The 15160-nt window shown below is 35.1% G+C and overlaps 1 pseudogene; it reads right to left on the bottom strand.

Annotated features, from left to right (window-relative positions):
• Nucleotides 1–696: 696 nt before the first annotated feature.
• The window catches only part of LOC138918317 (regulator of DNA class I crossover intermediates 1-like), a 73118-nt pseudogene continuing 58654 nt past the window's right edge, over nucleotides 697–15160 (bottom strand).

Genomic DNA, 15160 nt, shown 5'->3' with positions numbered 1-15160 from the left:
GTAATACAGTCATACAAATGTCTGAGTATGAACATTTAAAATCTTACTGCAAAAAATGTTATGTTGGAAACAAAACTTGTATTTTATAAATGAGAAATCTTGATGTAATATTTATGAAACAAATCTTAGCAATATTAAAATTAGTGAACATAAATCATTTTTTCCAATGTTGAACAATTCTTTTATAAAAGTATGAAAACATTTTTTTAATCTTGAAGAAAATAACACTTTCCTTTGAATTAATATAAGTTGGTACTTGTATTACAAAAAACATTATCCAGGGCCCACCCAGTGATATAGTGGTTAAGTTTGCAAGCTCTGCTTCAGCAGCCCGGGGTTCACCAGTTCAAATCCTGGGCAAGGACCTAGACACCTCTCATCACACCATGCTATGGCAGCATCCCACATACAAAATAGAGGAAGAGTGGCAACACATGTTAGCTCAGGGCCAATCTTCCTCATCAAAAAAAAAAAATGTTATCCAAACAAAATAGAAAATATATTGTATCTAAAACTTAATGCCAGAAATTTTTACTGAGGGTATAATATTTAATGTAAGTAGCTAAGAAAATCTTATAATGAGGTTAGAAAACATATTTGATACTTAGTATTATTTTGTGTCTTAAAATCTTGGAAGAGAACATTTTGACTAAAACATGCAAATGCACCAAATCTAACAATAAATGTGACAAGAAAGCAAGTAAACATATTTTTAATCCACAAACAGCAGCATATCATAATATAATGAATAATCACCATAAGAATGATAGTAAATTTACATATATACTATTTTCTAAAAACTTGAAGATACTAAAGAAATATCTATGCAAAGCAAATGCATAAATTAATAATATTAAAATGTTTAAAAATAAACCATAAATATATCTTGTGACTACTTCCACCTTGTGCTTAGCTGCATTTTCTCATTCCTTATTATGTTAATGAAATTCTGAACATTAAGTGAAATGCTAAATCTCAGGCTGAGATCTTAACATATTAGCTGTTCTTAAGGATTTCCTGCCCTCCAGTGGTATCTGCCTTAATATTTTCACTGCACCTTTCAACATTACAAAGAGAAGACACATCACTTATACATTTACATTTTGAAATTATATCACGCTCTATGGCAGCATCTAACTTTTCTTTCATTACAGGTTCACTCTCAGTTTGTACCCATGCATCACATCTTGCAACTTGTACAGTGCAATTACTGCTTTTGTTTTGCACAATGTGTGCTGAATCACACTGAGACTGTGGAAACTGATCTGTCTTATCTTTAAGTGAGAACTGGTGAAAATTCTATTTTGTTTATGAATTTTGGCATTGTTTTTAGCAATCCTATCATGTGGAAGTTTTGCCATCCTTTCTAAATAAAAACTGTTAGTTGTTTCTTTGGTTTTGATGGATCTCCTATTTGAATCTTCAATTTGCTGCAATATTTGATCTTCATCTTCAGACAGCTAAAAGAAATTTAGTAATTTTGCTGTAAATGATGCTTTAATTTTAAAAAATCATTCAATGACTTCAAAGCAGACATTCTTAAATTCACATCATGGAAAATTTCAAAATACAGAAGAGACTTTGGCAGGTGGCAAGTCAACCTGGACTTTTGATTTTTAAAAATCATGGAGGTTATGGATTTTTTAAATAACAAGAACAATAATGATAATGACAATCCTTGTATTAAAAATTCAAAAGAAAGGGTCGGCCCTGTAGGGTAGTGGTTAAGTCAGGCGGGCTCCACTTTAGCAGCCCAGGTTCATGGGTTCAGATCCCATGGACCTACACTACTGCCAAGCCATACTGTCTTGGCAACCCATATACAAAATAGTGGAAGACTGGCACAGATGTTAGCTCAGGGCTAATCTTCCTCAGCAAAAAAAAAAAAAAAAAGAGGAAGATTAACAACCGATGTTAGCTCAGAGAGAATCTTCCTCACCAAAAAAAAAAAGAAAGAAAGCAAAAGAGCTAAAAAAGAGAAGGGGAATTTTGTCTCTTATCAGTCTCTATAATCACATGCTACATCATCCCCCTACCCTTTCACACAGAGGAAACGATATACACCACACTCTTCAACCACTTAAAAAGAATGGAGTAGAGGTAATAACTTCGAAAGAAACAGTTGACACATATAACTTGTTCAACTATTCACTCATTGACTTTAGTCAAAAAATATCTATATTGTATCTTTTATGGGTCCAGTCTCATAAAAGAAACAACTTAAGGAGAGTATCGGCTAACAGAAAATCAAATAGACAAAAGGAAAATTAAACAGCAATAAATATCACAACTGTTACATAAAAAGTCAAATTTTAAGTACTTTTAATAGGTTTATATTTCAATTTACTAGCTTGAATTTTTCAACTTCACAAAAAATTTATCTCTTAATTACTGCACTAACCAAAATATTCTTTTAGTGAAAATCTTATATAAAAGTACTGATTAGCCAAGCTAAAAAAAAAAAAAAAAAGGCAGAGTTAACATTAAAAACCAAAATGAGGTATACGTCTCAGTTGTTTGGCACTGAAATAGGAAAAGTAAGCCCAAGAAACAGCATCAAGACTGGCTGCACACAAATTAGAGAAAACAAGCTCAATACATTTGTTTATTCAAGAAACAAGTATTTTTTAGCATCTGCAATGCAAGTGAAGCAGACACAGTTGCTGCCCTCTTAAAGCACACATTCTCATTGGTGGAAATGGCATTAACCAAATAATCACACGCGTGCATATGTAATGACAGAATGAGAAAAGCACTATGAAAAACAAGTATGAAGGACCTTGAGAGGATCATTGAGGGGCCTAATTTAGATTGAGGAACCAAAGAGGGGCTTTCAGAAGTAGCGACATATTTACGCTAAGACCTAAAGGATGAGTAACAGTAAGGCAGAGGAAACAGGATATATAAATAAATGCCCTGAAGCAGAAAAGAGACTGATAAACTAAGGAAAGTGAAATGTCGTACGTGTGGAGTGTGGTGAGAGAGGGAGAACACCAGAAGTTGAAGATGTAGCCAGACTCTAAAGTAAAATAGAAATCCACTCATAGGAATAACATGATTCAATTTAAGTTTTCAAAAGATCACGATGACTGCTAACTGGAGAAAAAGTGGAACAAGAGTGGAAAATAGATCTCTTAGGAAACAACCACAATAGTTCAAGAACAAGATGATGGTACCTTAACTAGGGTATTGACACCGGAAGTTGAGGAAGTAGATAAATATGCCAAGTATTTTGGAAGTACAATTGACTGAATGAAGTGATGGAATGAATGGGGTTAAGGAAGGCAGATGAGGCAGAAAGAAATGACAGTTAATTACTAAGTTTCTAGAGTGAGCAATTGAGTGGACAAAAAGGTATCACTAATATAGGAAATATCAATAAAACTGACTTGGGGAGAAAATCAGGGGTATTCAGTTTGAGGAATAAAAATAAGGAGATTTTTGTGAAACATCCAAGAAGAGGTATCCGCTAGGAAACTGGACATCTAAATAAGGATCTGGGCTAAAGTCATAAAGTTGAGAACTGTCATCAACTAGACAGTATATAAGTCATTGGAGCACATAACATCATCTAGAGTTTGGAATGTAGGTTAAGAGAAGAAAAGGATCCTGCAGCAAACCGTAAACACTATGTCATTTATATAGGAGGAAGGGTGGAAGAGAAGTAGACAAAGGCATAAAGTAGCACTCAAAGAGGTATGAAAAAACCAAAAGAGTGTGTTATCATAAAAGCAAAGAGAAGAAAATGTTTCAAAAAAAAAGAACATAATTTCTATTAATATTACTAAAAGTTCTTGTAAAATAAAAACTTTAGTGTCCAACGAATTTGACAAAATAGAAATCACTGGGGTCCTTCCTTAGCAAGAGCAGTTCAGATGGAAAGTGAGAGACAAAAGGTGGACGAAATGAATACGGAAGAATTGATGGAGGAGAATTCCATTAAATGTGATTTACGAGAAATGCAGCATTCCCACTCAGAACATAGCATGTCATTCCAATTATTCAGACGACAGTCTTCAGTAACACTTTAGTGTTTTCTTCATATAAGCCTTAAGGTTTTCTTTTTGTATGTATCTTTGGTTGTTTCAGGTTTTCAATTCTTATGAGTGGGTTCTTTTAAAAACTCTTTTAAAAGAAACACAACTTTATCATATACACACACACATATCCTGATAAGATTGGCTTTTGTCAATAATAATGAACACATTCATTTATACTTTAATTTTATATTTCTGTTTACGTTCTTACATTTTTAATATTTTTCATTTTTTGTTTACATTTATATTTCCACTAGTTATTGTCTCAACTATTTGTTTCAGAATGTAAAGGTACACTATGAGATATACAAAGAATTCTAAACTAGTATAGCATATATTAATAAGCAAAAAAAACGAAAAGCATAACTTACCATCTCTGAACTAGAACTGAAACAACTATCTGTGGGCCTTGGAGAGTAACTGGTAGACCAACTACTCTGTGAAGACTCAAGATCTGAAAACGAACATTTAACTCATGAAGAATGGTATTTATTAATACTCTACTAAATATATACACAGGCAGCAGATATCAGCTGGTAAAATAAGTTTAGCTAACATACTGCAGAGCATTTTAAAAGTGTGCCAAAACTAGTTAAAACTTGAGAAACTCTGCATCTTGAATTTCTGACAGAGTATTACGGGTTTATTCTACACTTAAAAGTTTTTCATCTACAAGTAAAATAAGGGTACATAAGGCAAGAAAGGAGAACAGAGAAAATTCATTTGTTTTTTTCTAATATATGAACAATGTTTTATGAAGAAATAATTTAAATAATAATTTAAAGTGTCAACCTACAGGAAGGAGGAATAAGGCAATTTATTAAGTCCAAAAGCACCAGATATTTGCTAATCTAATAAACAAAGCTTCCTTGTACAATAAAAGCTGTATTTAAAAAATCAACTCAAAGCATCCAGTCCGATATTCTTTCATTATGTGCTTAATGTGTTCTCTTATGATAGCAAGTAAAGTTTAAAAATAGGCCTGAGAAGTAGGTCATGACTCCTCACAATGCATAAATACTGTAGACCAAGAGGGACGTGCATTCACACTAAAGTAGCAACAAAAACAACAAAAAGTACCTACCACCAAATCTAACAAGAGACATGCAGAATCTACTTGAGGAAAACTTTAAAGTGCTTAAAGGTGTTCTAAACAACTATTGAAGATGCAAAATTAGGCTGAATTAACAAAAAGACATCCCTTGTTCTTAGATAGGTCTACTCAACATCATTAGTATGATAATCCACACTAAATCAATATATACACTTAGCATTTTCCTGATAAAACTAAAATATTTCTTTGGAGCTACACAAGTTGATTTTAAAGTTTATATAAAAAACAATCAAAATTAGCCAGAAAAATTCTTTAAAAAGTACAAAGGGAGGTGTAACTGTTTTAGAAATTAAGCATACCATAAAGCACTTACCATAAAAATAGTACAGTATTAGCACACAAAGATTAGGAAAGACCAGTAGAACAGTAAAGAAAGCCCAGCACATATGAAAAGTTAGTACATAAAAAAGGTGGTATCACAAATGCCTAGGGAAAAGATGCATTTTAAAAACCTGAATCAATACACATCTCACACCTTAAATCACAATAAACTCTAAATGGATTAAAGATTTAAGCGTAAAAATATAAAATCATACTAACACTAGAAGAAAACATTAAGTGAATTCATTTAACCTGGGAGTGTAGAGTCTTTCTAATCAAATCCAGAAGTATAAAAGAAAAGATGAATAAAATCAACCACATAAAAAAATACATTAATCCTTTGGCAAAGCAGGAGATATCATAAGCAAAGTCAAAACAAATCAAAAACCAATAATAAACTAGGAGGAAATATTTGTGACATATCACAAAGACCTAAATCTCTTTAATATATAAAGAGTTCTTAAATATCAAGAAAAAAAATACCAAAAATTCAATTGGTCAAAAGACATGAATGGAGACTTTAAAGAAAAAGAAATGAAAACAGACATTAAATATTTTTAAAAGACGCTCAACTTCACTTATAGAAAAAGAAAAGCAAACTTAAACTGCCATCTATACGTCTGTCTACCTATCTATTTTTATAAAACTCACAAAAATTCCCAAGTTTGAACACAATCCCTATTGGTGAGGCTGTGGAATAAAAAGGCACATTTCTGGTGAGATTGCCAAATGATGCAACAGGGAATTTGGTAATATCTATCAAAATTGAATTTTGGCAATAATAACTACACAAAAAAACAATGTATCCCCCCTTTGACACAGCAATCCTACTCCTAGAAATTATACTGAAAATGTACCTCCACAATTAAGAAACATATACACAAAGTTGTTCACCAAGCATTGTTTATAAGAACGCAATACTGGAAACAAGCCAAATGTCCACCAACAGGGCATGACTGAATAAACTATAGCCCATCCACAAAATAGATTACCAAAATTGTCATAAATAAGGGATGAAGAAATGTCTAGTACTAAGATGGAGAAATCTATAAGAAACTTACTAAATAAATGAATCCATTTAATTCATCTATAAAATATCCTATATTATACAAAATATCCTATACTACATTTAAGTGAGAAAAGTGGAGAACTAAGACCCATGTGAATATGTGTGTTTATATATTCTTAGGCTTTATTTTGAAGAAAAACAGAACACAACAAAACATAGTAAAATGATAAACCACAAACCAATAAAAAAGTTACTCATATGAGGCAAAAGGAAATAGGGCAGACAAGATAGGATAGAAACCAGACTACTGGTTTACACTTCAAAAATTTAAATTAAATCCAAAAGAAAAAAGTTGATAAAGATTTCTAGGTATCCTAGCAAAGTAGATATCCGAAAGAATCATTCCATCACAGAATATCTAAAAAGTACCACAAACTATTTTTCATAAAAAGACAGTATAGACTAAAATGACCACTCAAATATGAAGTATTTGCTACACACAGCCTACAAGCAATTAGAATCTAGTATATATATATGAAAGATATATAGGATATATACATATATATCTACATATAGAAAAGATATATCCTATAAGGAAAGCCAAACTTTCTAAAAGAAATATGACCAATAGACATGAAAGGTATTTCACAGATAAACAGGGGTGGCAAATCAACCTAATTAATAATGGGAAATATAAATTAAAATTACAATGAAATACCAGATTCCAACAATGATAAAAAGCTGATCCAGTGTTAGTGAGAATATGGAACAACTAAGAGTCTTAGCTCCTGCAAGTGGGAGTTTAACCTGGCACAACTACTTTATAAAACAATTTTGTATTACCTAGAATAGATGAAGATGCGCATAACATTTGAACTAGCCAATTCTACTCCTTGACTCATATTCAAGAGAAATTTTTTATACATGTGTGCCAGGAGAAATGTCAAGAATTGTCCAAGTAGCATTGTTTATTATAGCAAAATATTCAAAACAATCTAAATAACCAATGCCAGAAAATGTATAAATTGAGGTACATTCACACAACAGAAGGTTGCATAGCAGTAAATAAATAATCAAGTATATTAGAGTCACAAATATCAGAGTGGGTGAACAAAGAAAAGCAAGTTGCAGCAAAATATATAGCATTTGTCTCAATCTGTGAACAGTTCAAAACCAAGCAATGTAAAAGTCTATGTGTGATACCATAAAAACAAATTCAGGATAATAGTTACCTCTAGGGGGCAGGATAGGAAATGCAATTGAGAAGATCTTCAAATGTACTGATTACGTATTATTTCTTAAGCTACAAAGTGAGTACAAGGGTATCTATTTTACTATTATTCGCTAAAATGTACATATATGTTACATATATTCATCATGTATAACACATTTTATAAAAGATAAAAGTAGTTTTGAAGACAATTGCATTACTAGTATATTCTAAGATATCTAGGAAACATATTTGCCGGCAAAAACCTAAAAAAAAAAGCACTTAAAACAATTTCCACTTAAATGTTAGTTTTTTTTAAAGAAAAAAATTCACTTATACTGACAGACTTTCATAGTAGAGGTTGGCCTGCCTTTTAAAGAACACATTCCTCCTTTTTCCATCAGAATCTAAAAGAAAAATGAAATTTAAGAACTCCTAAGTATACACAATAATATCCACTTATAGCTCCCTTTTCACCCCATCAAATCATTTTACAGTACTCTTCCTTCATATTACTTTAATTCCACAAAGATAATTTTAAACTCCCAAAGAAAAATTTGCCTATGACAAACAATAAAACAAAACAAAATTGAAATTCATTTAGAAACAGCAAGCAACAGAAGAGACACTTGATAAGAAATGAAGTGACAAAAAAGAAAGGATTCAGGTAATCATAACAAATGCAGCTGAAAAAAGGAAAAGATACTAAAGCAATTTGGAGATTTATTCTGTTTTTCTTTTTCTAATTTGTTAAGTTGGATATCAGTTCATTTATTTTCAGGTTTTTTAAATAGTAAAAGCTCTTAGAGGTATCAATTTTCTACAGAACACACCATTGGTTTTGGTTTTCATCAATCTCTATGTAATTTGTAATTTATTTTCATTTCCTTTTCTTTTTTTCTTTTTCAAAACCAGAGTGTTTCTTAATTTTCAAGAAGATAAGGGAGGTTAAGCAACTTCTTTTCCTCTTCTTTAGTTCTAATTTAATGAATTTTTTATTAGAGAATATGGCTATGAATCTCTCCTTAGATAAATCTCTTAGACTTTCTTTGTGGCTTACTACATGAATTAGGTTTGCAAATATAGTAGGGACTTATAGAACACATATATTCTCTGTTGGTGGGATATACAGTTTTTGATAGACAGATAGGTAGCATAAAGGAGAAACCATCTAGTTGTTCACCAAACATGTTTCCCTTTCCTTTTAAGCATACAGCTAAAACACATTTCCTACCCTCCCTTGGAGTTGGTTTGGACACGTGATTTAAGTTCTGGTCATGGGCAAAGTGGTGTACACCACGGCCAGTGCTGGCCCATAAAAATTTTCTCCACAATCCTCCACTTCCTTTTCCCTTCTGCTATACCCAGTATCAACAAGTTGGAAACCTACCAGTTGAAGATACCAGAGTCCCTACCAGCTTGGAGCCCTGAATAACTTTGTCGAGCAAAGCCTCTTTTCTAACCTCACTATTTAATCATTTAAAAAGCCTTGTACATTCAACTCTTAGAATATTCAAGCCCCAAACCTGCACCAGTAAGACACAAGCTGAGAAAGCTATATAGACCCCCAAGACAGGCAAACACTCCAATATCCACTTCAGATCTGTTGATAGAGGATAACAGACAAATAAAATGGTCCCAAAGAGAAGAAACTAAATTATTTAAGGAATTTCCCCATCCTCTAGGATAGCAAGATTTTCACACAATGTCTGCCCAGCAGGATTTCATGATCGGCATGGATCAGTAACTCTGTATCACCTCTTCTTCTCCTTTCTGAATGGGCTTTTCATTGAATTTTTACTCTCCTTGTTTCAATAATATATATTTTATTTATATATATCTTGCCATCTTTTTATTTTTAACCTCTATTATTATGTTCTACATGTTTCTTGAAAAACTATAAAGATTATTTTTTCCTCTCAATTTGATATTCTTTGAATCTTGTTAAGAAAAATCAACCTCTTTATATTTCACATATTAATTGCTAAGCAGGTTTCATTCCTTACATTTTACCTTTCCCATTTATCTAAACGTTATTTCATTCTTTCCCATCTTGATCAGGTTTCCTAGTGTGACATCCCCACTCCCTTGAATTCTGAATGTCTTCTACGTGTCTTTATTTCTCTAGTGATTACCTTCCCATTGGTAACAACCATAATTTAAATCTTATTCCTCTACTACTTTAAAATTAAATAAGCTCCAGTTCAAGATGGCAATGTAGGAGGATCCTGAACTCACCTCCTCCCACAGACACACCAAATCTACAGCTACATACAGAACAACTTCCTCTGAAAGAAACCCCAAAACAAGCTCAGAGACTCCTATACATCAGGGGAATGAGAAAAAACCCACAGTCAAATGGGTAGGAGAGGCCGAGACACAATCTTACCATAACCCCACCCTGGGCATGGTGATCCACAACCAGGAGGGAACCCACAACTCTGAGCTTCTCCCCAAGGAGTGAATGGCTTGACCCTCATATCTGGTACTTGAACTTTTAAGACCTTCACCAAAGAGATAAGCCCCCAAAACGTCAAGTTGTGAAAGCCAACAGGGCTTGTGTCCATGAGACCCACAAGGCTACACGGAACTGAAAAACAGTTCCTAAAGGGCTCGCACAGGCTCACCATGCTGCACCCCAGGGCCTAGAGCAGAGGCAGCTCACTGACTATCCAGTCTTTCTGTGAAACAAGCCTGTTAGCTTATCCTCATAGCTGCAAACTAAGAGTCAGGCTTCTAATTAAACTCACATCTAAGGGCTGACTGTAATCCTCTCCAGTGAACTCGGAGGCTGGGTACCATCTTTCCACTCTCCCGCTGCCTCGCTCATGGTCACCAGTACCTTGCAGAATGGAACTTACATTTGAGGGTCCCACAGGACTGTAACAAATGGAGAAAGAGTTCCTAACTGGCTACCCTCCAGGGCAAAGCAAAGAGACAGTAGATTGAATCACACCCCAATCCTTCTGTGAGAGAAGCCTATTTGCTTATCTTAAATCTTTGGCCTAAGGAGCAGGCTTCTAATTTAACACACATCTACAGGCCTACTGAAATATTCTCCTAAGACCATAGAGCCCAGCGGGCACCATCTTCACAGTCCAACTCTGCCTTGCTCCAAGTCACCAGTATCTCCCAGAAAAGAGCTTGTGCACATTGTCTGGAGGCCCAGTTTTCACAGCTGCCACCCATGGGATGCCCCTTGATCAGCTGGCTCTGGTGGCCAGCAGGGCTTGTGTTCATAGATTCAACAGGATGTCAGCAAACAAACAGTTCTTATATGGCTATCACACCAGGGCTCAGTGCAGACGAGCACACAGAAATGCTCATGTCAAAGTCTTCCCATGAATGAGGTATATTTACATACTTCAAAAGCTGCTGCATCAGGGTCCAGTTTCCAATTAGACTGAATCTAGATGTTGACTGAGATCTTCCCTATTGGGACACCGGCAGGTTTTTGCACACCCTCAAATACTGGGAGCCACTAAAAATAAAGTAGACTGCTTGAACAACCACAAAGGTTTGAGAGACAAACAAGAGCTACAGCAGGGTTGAAACATAAGGTTCATCTCCTGCACGAGGCCACTTCTTCAAGACTAGAGAGGTGGCTGTTTTACAGAATGCATGGAAACCAACACAGAGAATCAAGGAAAATAAAGAAACAGAAGAAGACATTCCATATGAAAGAACAAGATAAAGCCTCAGAAAAAGACCTTAATGAAATAAGTGATTTACCTGATAAAGAGTTCAAATTAGCCATCATAAAGATGCTCACCAAGGTCAGGAGAAAAATACATGAACAAAGTGAGAATTTCAACAGAGAGAACATAGCGTAGAACGTATAAGAAAAACACCAAAAATAAATCACAGAGCTGAAAAATACAATAGAAAGGTACAAAAGAAGACTAGATGAAGCCAAAGAAAGGATCAGTGAACAAAAAGACAGGGCAGTGGAATTTACCCAATCAGAGGAGCAAAAAGAAAAAGGAATGAAAAAGAATGAAGATAGCACAAGGAACTTATTGACAGCATCAAGTGGACTAATATTTGTATTATAGGGGTCCCAAAAGAAGAAGGGGGCAGAAAATTTATCTAGAGAAATTATGACTGAAAATTCCCTAACGTGGGGAAAGAAACAGACATCCAGATCCAGGAAGCCCAGAGAGTTCCAAATGAGATGAACTCAAAGAGACCTCACCAAGACACATTATAATTAAGTTATCAAAAGTTAAAGACAAGGAAAGAATCTTAAAAACAGCAAGATAAAAACAACTTGTTACATCCAAGGAAACCCTCATAAGACTATTAGCAGATCTTAAGCAGAAACTTTGCAGGCCAGAAGGGAGTGGCACAACATATTCAAAGTGCTGGAAGAAAAAAACTGCTAGTCAAGAATACCCTATCCAGCAAAGCTGTCCTTCAGAATAGAAGGAAAGATAAAAAGTTTTCCAGACAACCAAAAGCTAAAAGAGTTTATCATCACTAGACTGGCCTTACAAGAAATGTTAAAGGGACTTTAAGCTAAACTGAAGGGCCCTAAATCAGTAACAGGAAAACATATAAAATTATAAATCTTACTGGTAAAGGTAACTATATAGTAAAATTCAGAATAATCTAATGTTGTAGGTGATGGGTTAATCACTTATAAAGCTAGTATGAAGGTTAAAAGATAAAAGTACTAAAAATAACAACTACAATGATTTGTTAATAAATACACAAGATAAAAAGATATAAGTTGTGACATCAAAAACATAAAACTTGGGAGGGCAGTAAAAATTTAGATCTTTAGAATGCATTCAAACTTAAGTTTTTAAGAACTTAGAATGTTATAAGTTGTTTTACAGAAGCCTCATGGTAACACAAAGCAAAAACCTACAGTAGATACACAAAAGATAAAGAAAAAGGAATCCTAAGCACACCATTACAGAAAATCATCAAATCACAAAGAAAGAAAAAAAGAAAAAACAAAGGAATTACAAAACAGTCAGAAAAAAATGAACAAAATGGCAATAAGTCCACACCTATTAATAATTACTTTAAATGTAAATGGACTAAATTCTCCACTCAAAAAATATGGAGTGGCTAAATAGACTGAAAAAACAAGATCCATCTATATGCTGCCTATAAGAAACTCACTTCAGAGGTAAGGACACACACAGTCTGAAAGTAAAGGGACAGAAAAAGATATTCCATGCAAATGAAAACCAAAAAAAAACCTGGCATAGCTATACGTATATCACACAAAATAGACTTTAATACAAAGAGACTTGGAGACAAAGAGAGTAATAAGAGACAAAGAAGGTCATTATATAGTCATGCACCACATAAAAACGTTTCAGTCAACAACAGACTGTGTATACAACAGTGATCCTTTAAGAAAAGTAACATATAGTCTAGGTGTGTAGCAGGCTATACTGCTGGGAGCCGTGGCTACATCATTTGATCGGCTGTTTGACAGGGTCCAGCCGATTAACGCTGAGGGGTGCAGGGTCGCCCCTTGGTGAAGAATAACCGGCCAGCCCCTCACATAGTTCTGAAACCTGTGCTGCTTCTAATTGCCCTTCGTTCCTTTTCCTTTCTTAACCTCCAGTTTTCACTCCTTTGGGTGGCTGCTTGGGAGGCACTACCTCCTGGGAAAATTAGATATAGTAAGAGAATGTGACCACCTGCAGGTAACTTTCAAGATATTTTTCAGTTAATTAATGGAGGAGCACACAGTCCCATTTGAGACAATCAGAAAGGAATCCTGCCCAGATAAGATGTCGAATTAGGTTTATGGCCTCCATCTGGTTAATGTTTCCTTCTCCCTCCAGTTCTTTGTCTAAATATACATATGCATCGTCCTTCTAAGTTTGTTGGCTAATTGGTTGATCAAGAAGTATCTATACATTATTCTTGACCTTCTGCTTTCTGTTAAAATGTTATAGAGGTTTTCTCCTAAAAGCAATAAATAATAAATAATTGGTGAGTAGAAGGGCCGAGGGGTGCAAGAATGCCCCTCGGTGAAGGATGGCCGGCCAACACCCCCAATATTTTCTGAATTATATGCATGCTTTCTATCAAGGTTATGTGTATACTTATTTCTCTTTTTTATTCTTGAAGATATATAGTTTAGTTTAGCTTTTCAGCCCTTTACTTTACTAACAATATGATACTTTCTCCGGCAGTGTACTTAAGGGACCGTTAGCTCTACAATCTAAAAGACAAAGGAATGCTTCCACTCCCTAAAGGGCGCGGAAAAAGTAAAGATGTTTAACTGCCCGCTGAGAATGCAGATAGCCCTGGGGATAAGACACCCTGGAGTCGCCTTTTGTTCCCATTAACCATCTATACTAATGGCGTAAATGATTGAGGGAGGCAGGGATGGCTCCACCAGGATGTAACCAGAGGGGCTGCTGTCCTGTCCGGAGGCCTGGACCTTCTCTCTTTGATTTAACTTTACCATGAATTACAACAGACGCCTAGGTACCTATCTCCTTTAGCTTAGAGACAACAAACACTAGTTAATTGCAGAGAAGACGATCATTAACCTTATACTCTATAGAATGGAATGCTAATAAATATTCTTGTGCTCGTTTCTTACTTCCTTATCTCTCTGAGAATATCTGTAAAACTATTTCTGTACTAATCCTGAAAAATATATAAACGACACTTGTGCACAGTAAAGTCAGACTTGCTAACACCAACCCAAGTCTCACGTCCCCTTTATTTTCCCCCTCCCTCATCGCGCCGACGCCATCCATCCCTCAGGAACCTGGACTCCGCCGGGGCGGGACCCCGGCACTATACCATTGAGGTTTGTGTAAGTACTGTAAGAGAGGAAGAAATTTTCCTCTACTCTTCTAGGTTTTTCTGGCTGATCTAAAAATTAAATTGACACGAGACAAATTAACAGGAGAAAAACAAAAGTTTAATAACATGTACACATGTGAGAAACACAATAAAACCAAGTAACTAGACAAAGCCTTCAACTTAAATATCATCTTCAGGTAAAGACAAAATAAGATGTTGGAGATGAAGAGAGTCAGGGACTTGAAAGGGAAAGAAGGCAATTCACAGGTAAGTGAAAAGGAGCAAATGCTTAGAAAACAAGTGTTTGGCCACAGAAACAGAAGAACACAGAAGGGAGTCCAAAAATCAGGCTTTTCTAGGTGCCTTCCTGTCTATCACCTAGTTCATGTTATGCTAAGGTGATAGCTTGCTTCCTGAGACAGCTTTTTTTAATCTGAATTCTTTTAGGAAGTTAAGGGGTAGGTTACAAGACAAACTTTCTAAGTCTTTTTTTCTCAGAAATAGTCAGCCTAAAACAATCCTCACGTGGGGCTGGCCCCGTGGCCGAGTGGTTAAGTTCGCGCGCTCCGCTGCAGGCGGCTCAGTGTTTCATTAGTTCGGATCCTGGGCGCGGACATGGCACTGCTCATCAGACCACGCTGAGGCAGCGTCCCACATGCCACAACTAGAAGAACCCACAA

The sequence above is a fragment of the Equus caballus genome, chromosome 17, assembly GCF_041296265.1.
Source record: "Equus caballus isolate H_3958 breed thoroughbred chromosome 17, TB-T2T, whole genome shotgun sequence".
Classification (NCBI taxonomy): Eukaryota; Metazoa; Chordata; class Mammalia; order Perissodactyla; family Equidae; genus Equus; species Equus caballus.
Note: the sequence above shows the minus strand (reverse complement) of the source record. Positions and strands in the feature narration are given on the sequence as shown.